This window comes from Neolamprologus brichardi, chromosome 1 (assembly GCF_056152115.1).
Source record: "Neolamprologus brichardi isolate AB-2024 chromosome 1, ASM5615211v1, whole genome shotgun sequence".
NCBI classification, from domain to species: Eukaryota; Metazoa; Chordata; class Actinopteri; order Cichliformes; family Cichlidae; genus Neolamprologus; species Neolamprologus brichardi.
The window spans coordinates 26,358,539-26,373,825 of record NC_142104.1 but is presented as its reverse complement, the minus strand read 5'-3'; positions in this window follow the sequence as shown (position 1 = coordinate 26,373,825).

Sequence of the window (15,287 nt, the reverse complement as noted above, 5' to 3'; positions counted from 1 at the left end):
AAACATTACTTCATTCCCTCTTTTTAAGTCCACCCTCAAAACTCATCTGTTTAAAATTGCTTATGTTTAAACCTCTGTATGCTCTTAACTTTTATCTGTTATTTTTATTATTGTGTATATTTTCAGTTTTTGTGTTTTTATCTGTCAGTGTCCTTGGGTGCTTTGAAAGGCGCTATTTTTAAATAAAATGTATTATTATTAGTTGTTTTAGTCCGGCAGCTATGCCTTAACAAATTGTCCACGAAGCCTAGAACGTATTCCACCACTATAGAATCTATATTGCATTTTAAGCATGCTGTGAATTAAATAATCAGTGAAAATGTGGTGCTTCCACATGATTTTAAACTAAAACTAAGAACATGACACAGAAAACTCTGACTTTAAGCTCGACATAGCTTGCTAACCCACCACTCCCGCTTCACAGCGCACCCCTCTGGTCAGGAGCCAGTTATAATGACAGTTTTCATTTACAGTGGTCCCTCGCTACAGTACGGTTCACCTTTCATGGCCTAGCAGTTTTGCGGATTTTGTTTGTGCAATTTTGTGTGCTTTTCTTTTCTTACAGCGCATTGTGGTCAGCGTCCTGATTGGCTGTAGACCATTGTCAATCAATCCCCTCCATTCCGTGTCTCCTGTACAGTACAGAATGCGTTCAGCTTGTCAAATTTACATAAATCTTTGATCGCTACCAGTGTGACTCTGAAGTGCTGTACTGTATGTTTGTCTGTTTTCTCCCCAACAAACACAACAATGTCGACAAAACGTTTTGCACCGTCAAGGACACCCAAAAGGCAGAGGAAGATGCTAACCATCACACAAAAAGTTCTTCTGGACATGCTAAAGGAAGGTAGACGTTACCATATTTTTGGGACCATAAGGCACATTAAGCGACCTCATTCTTCTAGCTTCCTCTACTTCTGTACCATTAATTCACTAATGTTGAATTGTCTCGCAGCTGCTCTATTCCCATGTTCTAGACCTGAAAACAGGGTTTGAGCTTTGGTTTCATTCTATAATACTGGACTTTTTTTCTACGAAGGTTTAACTTTGAGAGTGTTTAAAGAAGAGACAAGAGTCTGAAAAAGTTCATGCCTGTCTGAGAAAAATGTGTAGTGAAGGGTTTCCAGCCTTAAAACAGCTATAATAATTGCACCAAATAAAGATGGCTACTTCGCGGATTGCACTTATCACGGGTTATTTTTAGAACTTAACTCCCACCATAAACGAGGGACCACTGTATTGCACTTTAAGCATGGTGTGAATGAAATAATCAGTGAAACTGTGGTGCGTCCACATGATTTTAAACTAAAACTAGGAAAATATTTTGATCCTGACCAGAAGCAGGTTCTTATATCAGTAACTTATACTGAACACAGGTTATCATTACCACAATGATTTAACCAGGTAAGAAAAAGCCTTTTGCATGACACAGAAAACTCTGACTTTAAGCTTGCAAACCCCTCAATCTGACTTCACAGTGCACCCCTCTGGTCAGGAGCCAGTTATAATGACAGTTTTCATTTATAATCATCTGGGAATGGAAAGATTTCACTTTTTTTTTTTTATTGAAAGATAAAGAGAAAGAGAGAAAGCCTGGCTTCCTTTGTGGCATCTCTCTCAGGTATCCTCCCATCAAAGCTGTGCTTCCAAATAGCTGTTAGCAGTCAAAATGTAAACCTTTTAAATGTAAACTTTTTAAAGAGTTTCTTAACACCAGGCTGAAAATCAGTGCTTACTGCCTCTCCTACAGATATTTGTACCTGTAACCACACCTTAACACTGCGCAGTTCTGAAGTACAGCTGTGTATTACTACAACATGGGCGTGTCTTCATTTTCTCATGTTCTCTCAAGGGTCTGTCTACAGATAGCATGCTTACTTCAGCCGACTTCTCTACAGCACAGTACGCAGTACTCCTTTACTCCACAGTACTCCTTTACTCCACAGTACTCCTTTAAATAATGTGAAAACTGTAATTTATACCTTTTTTTGATAAGCTTTTAAAATTTTCTCTTTGAGTTACTTTGTTGTAAATAATACATATAATAAAAATTGCAAGTCAGAATTTACGAATGCAGAATTTGAGATTTTATGGGAGTGGGTCATGCCCTGTTTCCACATTCAATGCAACAGAGCACATTTCTGAACACAGCAAACTCGTTGTTTCTTGAGATTTGACCATAGAGGGCAGTGATCATCCTCCACAGGATTTTGAGTGTGGCTCACCTCATCGTGCTTTCAGCCTATAAGCTAAACAGAATACAAACTGGGAAATGTGACGTGCCAGAAATGTGATGCAAGGGATTCTTTTTTTTCTTCCAATAACAGCTTTGTGTTTTTTTAAAGGGACACATTCAGTTTTGCACCGTTACTATGGATAAGCACAGTTATCTGGCAAGGCATGTGATATTCTAGCTTTAGGAAAATGACTCATATCCTTGTGATAGGTATTTCAAACCATGTATGACATCCTTCAGGAGTTGTGGTTTTGTTTCTGGTTCTTTGGTTTTGTGTTTGATATGATTTGATGTCCTTGCAAACTTAATTTGGTTCATGTGGTAGGTAAAGTCTATGTTGAACTCTCCTTTCCTCTGAAGTCATTTTCACTCACAAGGCCAATGCTTGTAATCAGATCACAGGGTAACTTGATCAAAACATCCATTATATCCACATAATGCAAAAGATCGGTGGTATTTACCCTTCGGAAACAGGAATGCTGGTCATGGGTGCAGTTTAATCACTCGTCCTCTCACAGCACAGACGCCGAAGGAATCACGAGAAGGAGCCGCTCAATGTTTTATTTTTCTAAATATATTGCCCTCTCCTGAGATTGCTTTGATCTCCCTTCTTTGCTGAGGTTTCATGCTGTTTCTCCTTTCCAGCCTTGTCATCTTGCTATCTGTAAAATCTCTGTAAGCTTTCTAGGTAATACAAATGTGAAAGCAAAAGTTGGATTTTGTTGAGATAGTTTCCCGCTTTGGGCTAGTTCATTTCCAAGTTAATTATTTCATACCGTCATGTTTTATGCAATATGCTTTGAAACTTGATTCCAACAAAATCATGAAGGATGCAGTTTTAGGAGGACACCTAAGGAGCTGCGGTGAGAGGTTACAGATGTGCTTAGAATAACTCATATGAAAATATTTTTCATTGTGACTCAGTCATATACCTGTCAGTATTAATCAAGGTTCAGTCAAATACAACCTGGATTCAGTTAGTGAAAAAGGTGAGTAAACAAGAAACACTTCATTATGGAAAGCCTAAAGCAGCCTAGGCTTATTGCAGCACAACTAAGGGAGGATTCAGGGTCTCCTGATTTAGCCCTAACTATAAGTTTTATCATAAAGAAAGTTTTTAGCCTAATATTAAAACCAGAGAGCATGTCTGTCTCCCAAATCACAAGCAAGCCAGCAGCTTAAGAGCAAAGTGCTCCACTAGGTTGATATGGTACTTTGAGATCCTTAAGATAAAATGGAGTTTTGCGATATCCGAGTTTTGCGAAATGGTGTGTTATCCTGCTGGAAGCAGCCATCAGAAGATGTGTAGGCTGTGGTCATAACTGATTTTATATTGTTTACACGAAATTCTGACCAAATTCTCAAATATTGAGATTCATCAGATCAGGCAACATTTTTCTGATCTTCTGTTGTCCAAATCGACAAACGACACATCACCAACACTGACACAAAACTGAAGAAGTAACTAGAAAAACACTAGAAGCAAGAGAAAATATAAAAATACCACCACAGCAGAAACTGAAAACATGTAATATCAATAATAATGTATACTTTATTGATCCCCGTGGGGAAATTTCTCTCTCCATTTAACTCATTCTCTCAGTGAAGCAGTGGGCAGCCATTGGGTGCCTGGGGAGCAGTGTGTAGGGACGGTACCTTGCTCAGGGGTACCTCAGAGTAGGATGATTCGAACCCCTGACGGGGCCCCACTCTACCTATTGAGCTATCCCTTCCCCATTATAGGGAACTAAAACTAATTACCAGAGTAAGCAAGAAGCCAATACAGGAACCAAAACTCTGGCAGTTAGATTCCGATGGCCCAGCACAGGAAAAGAGAACCCAGCGGTGACAGGGATTAGAGCAGGACCAAACCGGAGTCTAGATGCTGGTGGTGGAAATGATTATTCATCAGATAGATGATTGGACTAGATCAGTGATGTCACAATCAGCTTGACAGTGTGGGAAAGTGGAAATGATGTAAAGCTTAGATTTGCCACAAACACATTGGAAGCAAACAGATATGCGACTACAGATCTTCCTCGCTGAATTTATGCATCATGCTTCATTTTGAAAAGCAGTTAAAAAATGGTTGGATGGATGAGTGCAGTGGTGCACCACATATAATACCCCATTCTGCGGTGGAGTAGAGGTCCAGATGGAAGTGAGTACACTGCTGAGATGCTGGAACGTCAGGCTATTGACACCCCTTCCACTTCCACTTCCTAATAGCAAGTGGACAACTGGCAAACCTTAATGTGACTGTTCAACGCTTTAAAATGTATTTATTTTTTTTGTTGGCTCTCTGGCACAAAATATTATTTAGTGGCGATCAGATCTTCTGAGTCACACTGAGTATCCACCCATCCCTGAGAGAGAAATCCCATACTGAGGAAAAGTGGCAGCATGTAAACCATATGGACCCCCGCATATCAGGAATGCCTGTGAATCAAATCCTTCTTGGAACTCAAAGGACTTTCCAGGGCTTTTAACCAGAAATTGTCTCATTCTCAGAGCACCTAAATCTGCACATGTGTGAGCATGTGGACTTTTTTAGACAGCAACAAGTGGTAGAGTATGAGGTACAATGCAAAATGAGGATCTGCTGTGCAGGAGGTGCTGTTAATCCCTGCAGAGCTGCAGGAACCGTTCATGTAAGTCACATAAACCTTTTACAGGGTGACTCAGATAACCCAAATACCATCAGAACAATAACATTTTCAGCATTAGCTTTCCTGTTATTCTAAAACCTCTTTTCCCTCAAGTCACTACTCTTTATTTCTGATTAAATGAGTGCTGAAGGTCAGAGGGTAAACTCCTCCAGCCATGAGACATAATGTGAGCACATAACACAAGTTATTATTTCAGTCAGCCTTCCAGTAAAGTCACTGCTGACCATAGAAAACATTCAGGAGATTGCGATCGGCTCCTTTTGCACTTTTGATGATGAAATAATCTCCATTTCTCTGCTCCAGACTCAGTTTTCCTCTCTGTGCTTCCATGTGGGAGGCCTTAGGAATGCTGATGATGGGGTTAGTGACTTCTCAGTCAGTTCCAGATCCTTGACCTGTAAACTCTTCTGCTCTTTTGGTAAACTGACTGTGTACAAGGATGTGTTCATGTTTAAGTGGGCTTTTAGACTTGACGTAAAGCGTACAGTTAGAGCTGAGCAGGTGACCCTGAATGCTTGCTTTACCTTGATGTGACTATTGTTGTCATTTGTCGCTATGTAAATAAAACTGAATTGAATTATTGCTGCTTTCTCTCGACCTTTGTTTTCCCCAAAAAACAGAAGTTAGAAGAAAGGCAGTCAGCTGTCATATTACCAGCTCTAAAAGGCCTTACAGCTGAGTGCTTTAAGGTTAGTACCTCAACCAAGGTGGTGTAATTCAACTGCTGCTTGTCAGTAGGCGGCAGTTCTCTGGGTGCAAATCTTTTGTTGAAAATCTCACAGGTGATTTTTTATAAGCAAATGACGGAGTTGTTAAACTCTGGTCCAAATTATTAGTTGAATTTTCTTCTCCCTGTAGCCTCACAAAGCTCATTCTTTATGAAATCAAACAAATCTGAGAAGAGCTCCCATCTGACCTCCTCAGAATGAGCAGATTATTATTACTTTTTACAACAGCTTTAGTATATTTGAAGGAGTGCAATATTTTAGCTTTATGCTATGAAAGCTAGTTAACCAAGGACATGGGCCAAAATCAACAAACAGATCCCTTAAAAGTTTACATTTTTGCCAAAAGAAAATTGTCACAAGCTGAACAAGCAATAAAGCAACAAATTGCAAACTGATTTGTCCTGAGACCCTCTGTAATTCAGGCCCTTTCTGCATGCTTAGATGGCAGATTTAAAAAAAAACAAACATATTTAGTGCCTAAAGTTGTTAATTGATGTGACGTATCCAAACTATTATATGAAGCACGTAAACACTAATCTCAAGCAACTTAAAGAAGTCCAGACGCTTTTCTTTCCAGGCTCCTTAGACTAAACACTATCTAGTTTCTCCACTTGCAAGGTTATGATCCTCATATAAAAATATAGGTAAACTTTGGCATTAAAACCTAGCACACCTTACAACACTGATGCTCAAACACTGTTACAGAACAAAATGTGGCTTTAATGACACTTGAATGCGAGTTAAATGTATTAACTGTACTTTTAGGGCCTTTAACTTGGACCCACGGTGGTCAAGTAATACATACATTAAGTTAATGTATAAAAAATAACTGATTCTGAGGGTCTGAGGTCATCACTGAGTCACTGTTTCCCTGGAGTGACCCAAAAGCAGGCGTGCAAGTTTAGTGCGAGAGGCCCCAGAACAATATTGGGCCCGAGGGCTGGAAAACTACCACCACTCCCACAAACACTCTACAGCCTCTTACAAGAGTGTGGAAAGAAAGCCTTCTCTTACAGGGTTTGTTGAGTTGTAATAAGCATCATTTGACTGTTTTGTTATTCATTTATTTATTTTTTTAAATGTTTTATTGCAAATAAACCACTTAAAGAGCAAATAAAAAATAAAAACAACAAAACAGGAAAAAGAAATACTGGATGCATGCTACATGAAGTGTCTGGTCCTTAAGAGTAGAAACGGTTATATAAGTGTAGTCCATGATGAGCTTAAATTCTTATATTTCATGCTTTGTACTTGGTAAACAGCAGAAGCTGCTTTTCGCTGGTTGCTGTTATGTATAGCAACACAGATAACGTCAATCTGATGACGTGTTTGCTGTGACAGTGCATTGGAAGTATTGTACTGCTTCCAGAAGACAATTGTTGTTGTTGTTTTTTTCAAAGTAAGGTCTGCAGGGAGCCTTCTTGTAGCTTAATGTGCTAAAGCACAAAGATTAAGTGCGATGCGTTTTTAAGGACAGCTGTTTTCTACTGTGTTGCAGGGACCTGCTATACCCATCAGTACACTCATTTTTGTCCGGCAGAAAGCTTCCTGTTATGTTCCTGTGCATTACAAGTAGGCACATTATGTCTGTTTTTACAGATTTTCTTTTTTTTACTGCAGCTTTTTTTTAGAATTTGTTAGAGGAACAGGTCAGTTACTTCACTGCACTGCACTTCAGTCTTTGTTTCTGCAGCCATCATTAAACCTCGCTCATTTGTCTCCACAAAAATAAGAAGAGTTTCCATAGTGAGCTGTTACCCAGGTCACAATTACCAACCAGCAGGAAGAGTGGTGCATTTTGGGTTAATGAGAGCTTCCGTGTGGGAAGAGGTGCACTCACAGCAGGAGGGAGTCCTCTGCGTCATTCCGCCAACAAAGGGGTTTTCCTTGTTTTTATGACAATGGGAATATTGTTCCAGTGTTACTCTGTTAGTTCCTACAGCCGGTTCGCTCCATCCGGCCCGTTTTATTGCATCCATTGTGTGCGATAGCTGTGAAATATTTCCGCATATCAAAATGAGTCAGAACGAACTAAGTGTAATTTTCCCAGAGTTATTAGGAAATGGGTGACTGCAGCCCTATTTTATGGTCCTAACTTTACTTATTCACGCGATCGTTACCTGTCATGTCATCGGTATTTTGACATCTTCATTCTGTTAAAAAATAACTTTATCATTCTGTATTTTGGTTTTTTACACACAGATTTGTAGACACAGCTTGTAAAACTAATCCAGTTTTAAAAAGAGGATCTGAACAAGACGTTTTTGATTAAGATGGATGGACGTGTTGCAGTTTGTCTCAGTAGAATTTACGTGACCTCCAGCAGCTCCTCCTGGGATCCCTTCCTGTAATATTTATGAAACTGATTGCAGTTCTCTTGTTTTTCACTGTAATCTATCAGGCTGCAGTTCAAGTGTTGTAACACTGGACACACACACAGTGAAATTTCACAGTAAAGTCAATATTACTCATTAGTCTGTTTCATTTCTGAGCTGGCAGTGAAACAATGTCTGATATGATAGGAGGCCAATGAGTCCACAGTGGAGGAAGCTGTTGCAGCTTATTACAGTAAGTATCTTACTTCATCCAATGTTATTATTGTAAACTGCTAGGTGTAGGTGTAGGTTTTTAGTGGTTTCTTGTGCCTCATTTCCTGTTTTCCACTTTGTAAATAAACGCTCACCTGCATCTAGTCGTTTCCTGCATATTGGATCCTTTTTCTACAAACACCACACACTGCTACCCTGGCCGTGACACTAATGAATAATTCTGTGAACAAAATAGAAAAAAGCAGAAAAAATAGAAAGGGAGTTAGTCAGGGCTTGCCAGCATTACATTAAGTACTGTAAGTTTGTAGTGCAGTGAAAAATAACACATTTTGGGGTCAACTTGAAAGAAAGGCAGATGTGAAATGTAAAAGATCACAGGTCATATTTGGATGCAAAATAATGTGATATTTAAAATCCCCATGTACCAGTATCATTTCCTGATTGGAGAGAACATGACATTATCACAATCTAACCAAAACATCCAGCATTATCGTATTTAGAACAGAATGACACACACACATGCAAACACTTCTCAGTCTTAATTGACAGTAACTACAGACAGGTACGTGTATAAATACAGCCTCATGAGGTCTGCAAGCCGCCTAGTCAATTAGCTCTAGCTGCTAATTGCTAGCTTCAAGGCTAATCTACACCGCTAACCGATAAATACACAATAAACATACACAACGAGGATTAACAGCCAACTTTCCCACATTGTCTGCAAACCTGTGAACTATCCTTAGGCCAAAGTCAACTTATTTACTATTTTTTATCTGCTTACCTGCAAATATATAGACATAGTAACCGTTACACACTTGTACACAGTCTCTAGGCTTTTGCTAGGCACACTGCTAGAGTGAGTGGCCTGGCAGGTTTACTCCCACTACAGCTGCTCATTTTAGGAGATGCTCCCTCTTGCGGTGTAATGGAGGAGGGGTAAGTACTCTTCCAGTACTATATCTCTGTATCCTAGATAATGAGGCACACATTATTTTAAAACAACCACACATAGAGAATTACACTGAATTCTCTGAAGGCTTCTTTTCTGCCGAAGTGACGCATTAAGGATTGTTGTGTCAGACACGGCCTGTTACTGCAGCTCACTGGGAGCCTTTACATCTAAATGTCAGGAGACGCCCGGTTATTAAAGAATACAGAGCAAGTGCAGAGAGACATGAGGACACGAACTGCAGCAGATTAACAGGTGATGACATGCAGTACCCGCGTGCAGTACCATGAAGTGTTGTGTATGCAAGAAGGAGGGGTTAGGACATTATTTATCAGATCTAATATTACAGAGTCCCTTTTTTCAGGAAACGTGAGGAATAGCTACTGGAAAATTCTGTCACATTGCAACCAGTCATCCCACTAGAAAAGAATCACATTTTTTAGTGGACTACCCAATTTCTTCACTTACAGGGTTTTTTTTATGATGGGTTGATATTCATTTTGTCTTCATGTGCTCAGCGATGTGCCAGGTCACTTAACACAAGGTGTGAATGTGCTTACATTTATCAAAGTAATGTATCTGTCATGGTTATGGGTTATTTTTACGCAGCATTCTGAGTTTCTGGTATTTTGATGTCATTTTGTATTATGGTTTATTATTTAAGGTTCATTTACTAGTCCTGAGTTTATTCTATGTTGGTTTCTTGTAAATTTAGGCGCCCCTTGTGTCTTTGTCCTCTGTGTTCCTCTCTGTGTGTCTCTGTTTATTTACGTGGGGTTTTCCCCATTTAGGAATGTTCCTCTCCTCGCATTTATTCCATGCCTCCCCTGTCTGTCATGTTTGCCCATGTTCCCCCAGCCTGTTATGCCTCTCTCTCCTGCTCTTTCATGTTCTCTCTCACCCTTGCCTTCGTGTTCCCCTCTCGCTCGCCCTTACCCTCTTAGCGGTGTCTCTGTTTCGTCTTACGTGTTCCCGTGTTTCTCTCCTTGTCCTCCATCTCGTCTCCCCAGTCTGTCATATGTGTTCATGCCTGCGTGTGCCATTGTCGAGCTCACGTCTTTGTCTGGCTCTCACTGTGCATGTCACTTCCTGTCTTACTCTGAAGGTGTGTTATGTTCAGTTCTGTTTCCTGTCTCGTTGTGTCTGATTAGCCCCAGCTGTGTTTCCCTCCTGTTTCTCCTTCCCCCATGATTCCTTGTGTATTTAAGGCCTCTGTTTTACTCTGTCTGTTGTCGGGATCTCTCTCATCCCTCATGACTGTGTCTCCTGCTATGTTTAGTAATTTCCCAGTTTAGTTTATATTTTCTCTGGACCAGCAATAAAGCTGAGTTTTGAGTTTATTTTTGCCTCCTTGAGTCTGTGTTTGGTCCTATGCTGCCTGCGTCACACAGGTATTCGTGACACTATCAATCTATCTATCATCCATTCATCTAACTATCGATTAAATTTTGTGGATATCCTGCCTGCTGCTGCTTTGTGTGTAAAATACTAAGTTGAACTTATGTCAGAACACAAAATTACTGTCAAATTTGTTAGTAACGGGGGCTTCTTATTTAATTTTATACATTTGTAAATCAAGTATCCTCTGTTCCTCCCTCTTTCTGTGTCTGCACACTCAGTTACTCTCTCTACTTGTTCCCATGCCCTCTGGCTGTGTTTTGAGCGACCCTCTTAGCATAGCTTGACCATAAACAGGCATAAGGAACAGCTGAATCTGAGCAACAAGCAGATTTAACATGGATCTATGCATGAGGACATTCATGAAGGGAAGGTGAGGTGCTGGTCGGCGAATTGAAGTCTCAGAGGAGATCATTAATCAAAGTTTAAAAGCAAAGGAAGAAAAGGAGAAAAAAGGAAACAAGAGGAGGAGAAAAACCTCAAGGCGCCTGCACTCTTAGCTGGTCAGAGAAGCAGCGAAATGCAGATAAATTTGGGGAACTCTGAGGTTGGAAGCAAAGGAAGTGAGGAAGGGAATGAAAACTGAAAGCCCAAAATATGAGGTTGTTTTTGTCCAGGTTTTGTCACAGCAGCTCTTAGGCAACAAGACTGAGGTTAAGTGTGAAACATTAGGGTGTGTGTTACAGTTATGAGGGGAACAGGAAAGGAGGAGGCTTCATCAGAACAGCACATCCTATTTTTTCTCAGGAAATGGCATTTCTTGCAGTGCAGAGCGTGTGACATGTGATGCCCTCACTGTGTGCGTGTGTGTGACTTTGTGAGTTCATTGTTTGCGTGACATATGAAGATGGAGACTGTGTGCACCTTTGAGTGTGAGCATTCTCACATGTTACCATGTGGGACGTGCTGTTCAGAGGCCGAGGGAGCAGGTGTGGTTTTTCTGGACTCCAGTTTTTGGTTCTCAGATGTCCTGCAAACGACTCTAATCAATAACAGAGCTCATTTTTGATGCTGATTACAGTTTTCTTCTCCAATCATCTTATATTACCCACTCGAGTGGGCCAGATGAATCTTAGATGAGTTATACTTTATATCTGGGTCAGCCTCATCAATAACAACACTAATTGTGCACATTCTGGACTACACAGATAAAAGCTCTACTGTCAGATTAACATGTCAAATTGCTTGATAACATTTGAAATGAATGTTAGATCTTTTGAGTATTTATCCACATAGCAAACACAGAGCATCGGTCTTTACTGAGCTAAATGCTAAACTCAATTTGTAAACACCAGAGATCAACAATTCTGACAAAAATCACGTCACAAATGATCTTGAGACAATTTGTAGTGTTTAATAACAATGTTTCACATGGTTTCCCCCTGCAAACACTGATTCTATCCATTATTGCTCTGGCTGTCGCTCAGTCACACACCACTCACGATTTGCTTGCTTTGTGGAAATTGTACTTGTGGTAAATGTGGTTTGCAGGCAGGGTGGGAACTTCTGGATACGAAGTGGAGCTGGACACTTGCTGTCAGGAACCCAACTACTACATGCATGCCAGTAAAACTATAATGACTGTCCATTAGCCATTTGATCTACTATCCCTTGGAATCTGGAAATGGCAAAATACACAAACACATGCACACGCATGCACAGCTGGGAGAACAGAGAGTAGAGAGTCTTCATATGTTTTGTGTTTCTATAATTTCAGACATTTCACAGATTTGTTCCACAGGCACTGTGATCACATTTGAACCAGTTATGTTGCTTACATATTTGTGCTTGTGCAGAACAAAACTGCTCAGCCTCACATAACCCCTTCCACCCACCATCAATCGTCACGTGGGAGGAAAAGTGCATTAAGTATGTCGTCACTTGCTCTCCTGCTGTGTTCTGACAAAGGGGAGGAAAGATGTCCCATGAGGCAGTGCCCTCCACAAAAGATGGCAATGAAAGATGTCCATATGGAAAAGTCCAGCACACAAGTCCGGGTTGAAATCGGGATCATGAAAAGAACTATTGTGGAATCACAGGCTTTCTTTTTCTCTTTGAGAATGACCGTTTATCAAATGAGGGGAAGGCTGCTACGCTGTCACCCAGGTCAGCAGTGCAGATGAGTAAATAATTCCACTGGTTTCAAAAGAAAGATTTCCTGTTCCTGCTTGCTGTTTTGGGGAATCTGAGAAGGTATGCTATTTTCCTCTGTGTGGTGGATCAGTATCTCATATTTCACACAAATAAAGAAACAAACAAACACATTTTAAATATTTTACAAAGATACAGCCATGATTTGAACATTAATAATACACCATAATAGGAGTAGTAATTTACTTGTTTGTAGTTCCAGAAGCCCTCATGAACATTGTAAACATGTTTTTCAAAACAGGATTATATTGGGCTTTACTTTTTTTTTTCCTATGCTGCAAGCTTACAGGAACCCTTCAGGAAGTGTGCACCTGCTAACACCAGATAACACTTTGACCCAAAAAATTAGAGGTCATCCAGGTCTAAAGACATAAAGACCTGGATGATCTCTAATTTTCTGCTTCTAAATTCAGATAAAACTCAGGTTATTGTACTTGGCCCTAAAAATAAAAAAAATTGCCTTGTCCTCCAGTAACACTGTGAGGGTTCCTTGAGTCATTTTTGACTTAAGTGCACATATTAATCAAATATGTAGCAATCTTCCATTTGCACAATGTCTCTAAAATTAGAAATGTCACGTCTCAGAGTGACGCACGTGAAGCATATATTTAGGGCTGGATCAAGTGACCCTGAATCCTCCCTTAGTTATTCTGTAATAAGCGTAGGCTGCTGGAGGACTCCCATGATGCACTGAGTATTTCTTCTTCAGTCACCCTTCTCACTCAATACGTGTTAGCAGACTTCTCTGCACTGAATCATACTTGTTATTAATCTCTGTTTCTCATCCACAGCATGTCTTTTATCCTGTCTTCCTTCTCTCACCCCAACCAGTCGCAGCAGATGGCCGCCCCTCCCCGAGCCTGGTTCTGCTGGAGGTTTCTTGGTAAATGGCCTGTATTTGTATAGCGCTTTTACTAGTTCCGCCTAGGGACCCCAAAGCGCTTTTACACGTCCAGTCATCCACCCATTCACTCTCACATTCACACACTGGTGGAGGCAAGCTACAGTTGTAGCCACAGCTGCCCTGGGGCAGACTGACAGAAGCGAGGCTGCCATATCGCGTCATCGGCCCTTGTGGCCAACACCAGTAGGCGGTAGGTGAAGTGTCTTGCCCAAGGACACAACGACCGAGACTGTCCGAGCCGGGGCTCGAACCGGCAACCTTCCGATTACAAGGCGAACTCCCAACTCTTGAGCCACGATCGCCCCCTTTTCTTCCTGTTAAAAGGGAGTTTTTCCTTCTCACTGTTGCCAAAGGCCTTGCTCATAGGGGGTCATATGATTGTTTGGGTTTATCTCTCTATGTGTTATTGTGGGGTTACCTTACAATATAAAGCGCTTTGAGGCGACTGTTGTTGTGATCTGGTGCTGTATAAATAATACTGAATTGAATAGAATAGATGACATGTCTGACTTCCTGTTCTGGGTCAAAGTGCATATTGTACTGACAAAAATGTACAAGGCCCAGTAGTATTAGGTACAAGGCAGAACAATCAAAATGAAGCAAACTTGTAGTTTACATTTCACAGAAAGCAACAAATGCAAACCCTAAGGCGACATTAGTGATCATCACTGAACAGGCTTCTATCTTCTGCATTGCTATCTGGTCTAAAAGTCATAAAAATATCCAATATCTGTCACCACGTTTCAATAAAACCAGAGAAAACCGAAATGAGGTCAGGAGAGTCAGTGGGATTTATTCTCTTCGAACCTTTTATCACTGTAAGAAAAGAGTCCATGATAGTTATTGACATCAGTGGTCGACTTCAGGGGTTTCCAGCACACTTAACAGACTTAACTCACGAAAAGTCTCTGAGAGTGCAGCAAGTACAAACACTGAGAGATAAACACTTAGGGCAGAGGATAGATTAAGTACAAAAAACAAACAAACAAACTTGCTTTTACAAGTCTTTTTTCCTATAAAACAGCGCAGTTTGCTGTTTAGTAAACTCTCATGCAGAATGCGTGGCCAGTGTTTTACAGCTGTGTTTTAAACCTTTCAGAAACCCTTCATGAGCTAATCAAGGGAGTTTTGGATAATCGGAAAACTGCAACTCCAGCCAGAAGACTGTTGTTACAATCCTGCAACACAACATTTATCAGCTATAAAAACTCCCCACTGCCAGAACACATCCTCCCATACCGAAGAAACGGTTTATCATCATCTTGCTCCATTTTCCTCACTTTTATCTTTGCTTCAATTTGTTTTTACATTAATGACAGATCGAAAAAATCCATAGCTATTCCTAATGGTTTGTATTTTCTATTTCCATCCACACAGTCGTCACAAACTTGGGGCCTCTTGCTTTTCATCATTTTGTAATGTTTTCTGTGCATTTTGAGTCACACACCTGTGCTGAGGAGCACATGTGGGATAGCTACATCACAGTAGAAGGGACTTCCCCACAGACGGCTTCATTAGTCATCTGACTGCTGAGCTGCACTGACGAACCCCACGTTCAGTGTTTAGATCTGCTTTTTTACACCTCCTTTATTTACTTCCTTTTTTTTACAGTCAGTGTTATTCTACTTTGTTGCACTTACATAGCACCAAATCACAGCATTAGTCATATTTGGGTATTTTACATAGTAACGTAGTAACAAGTG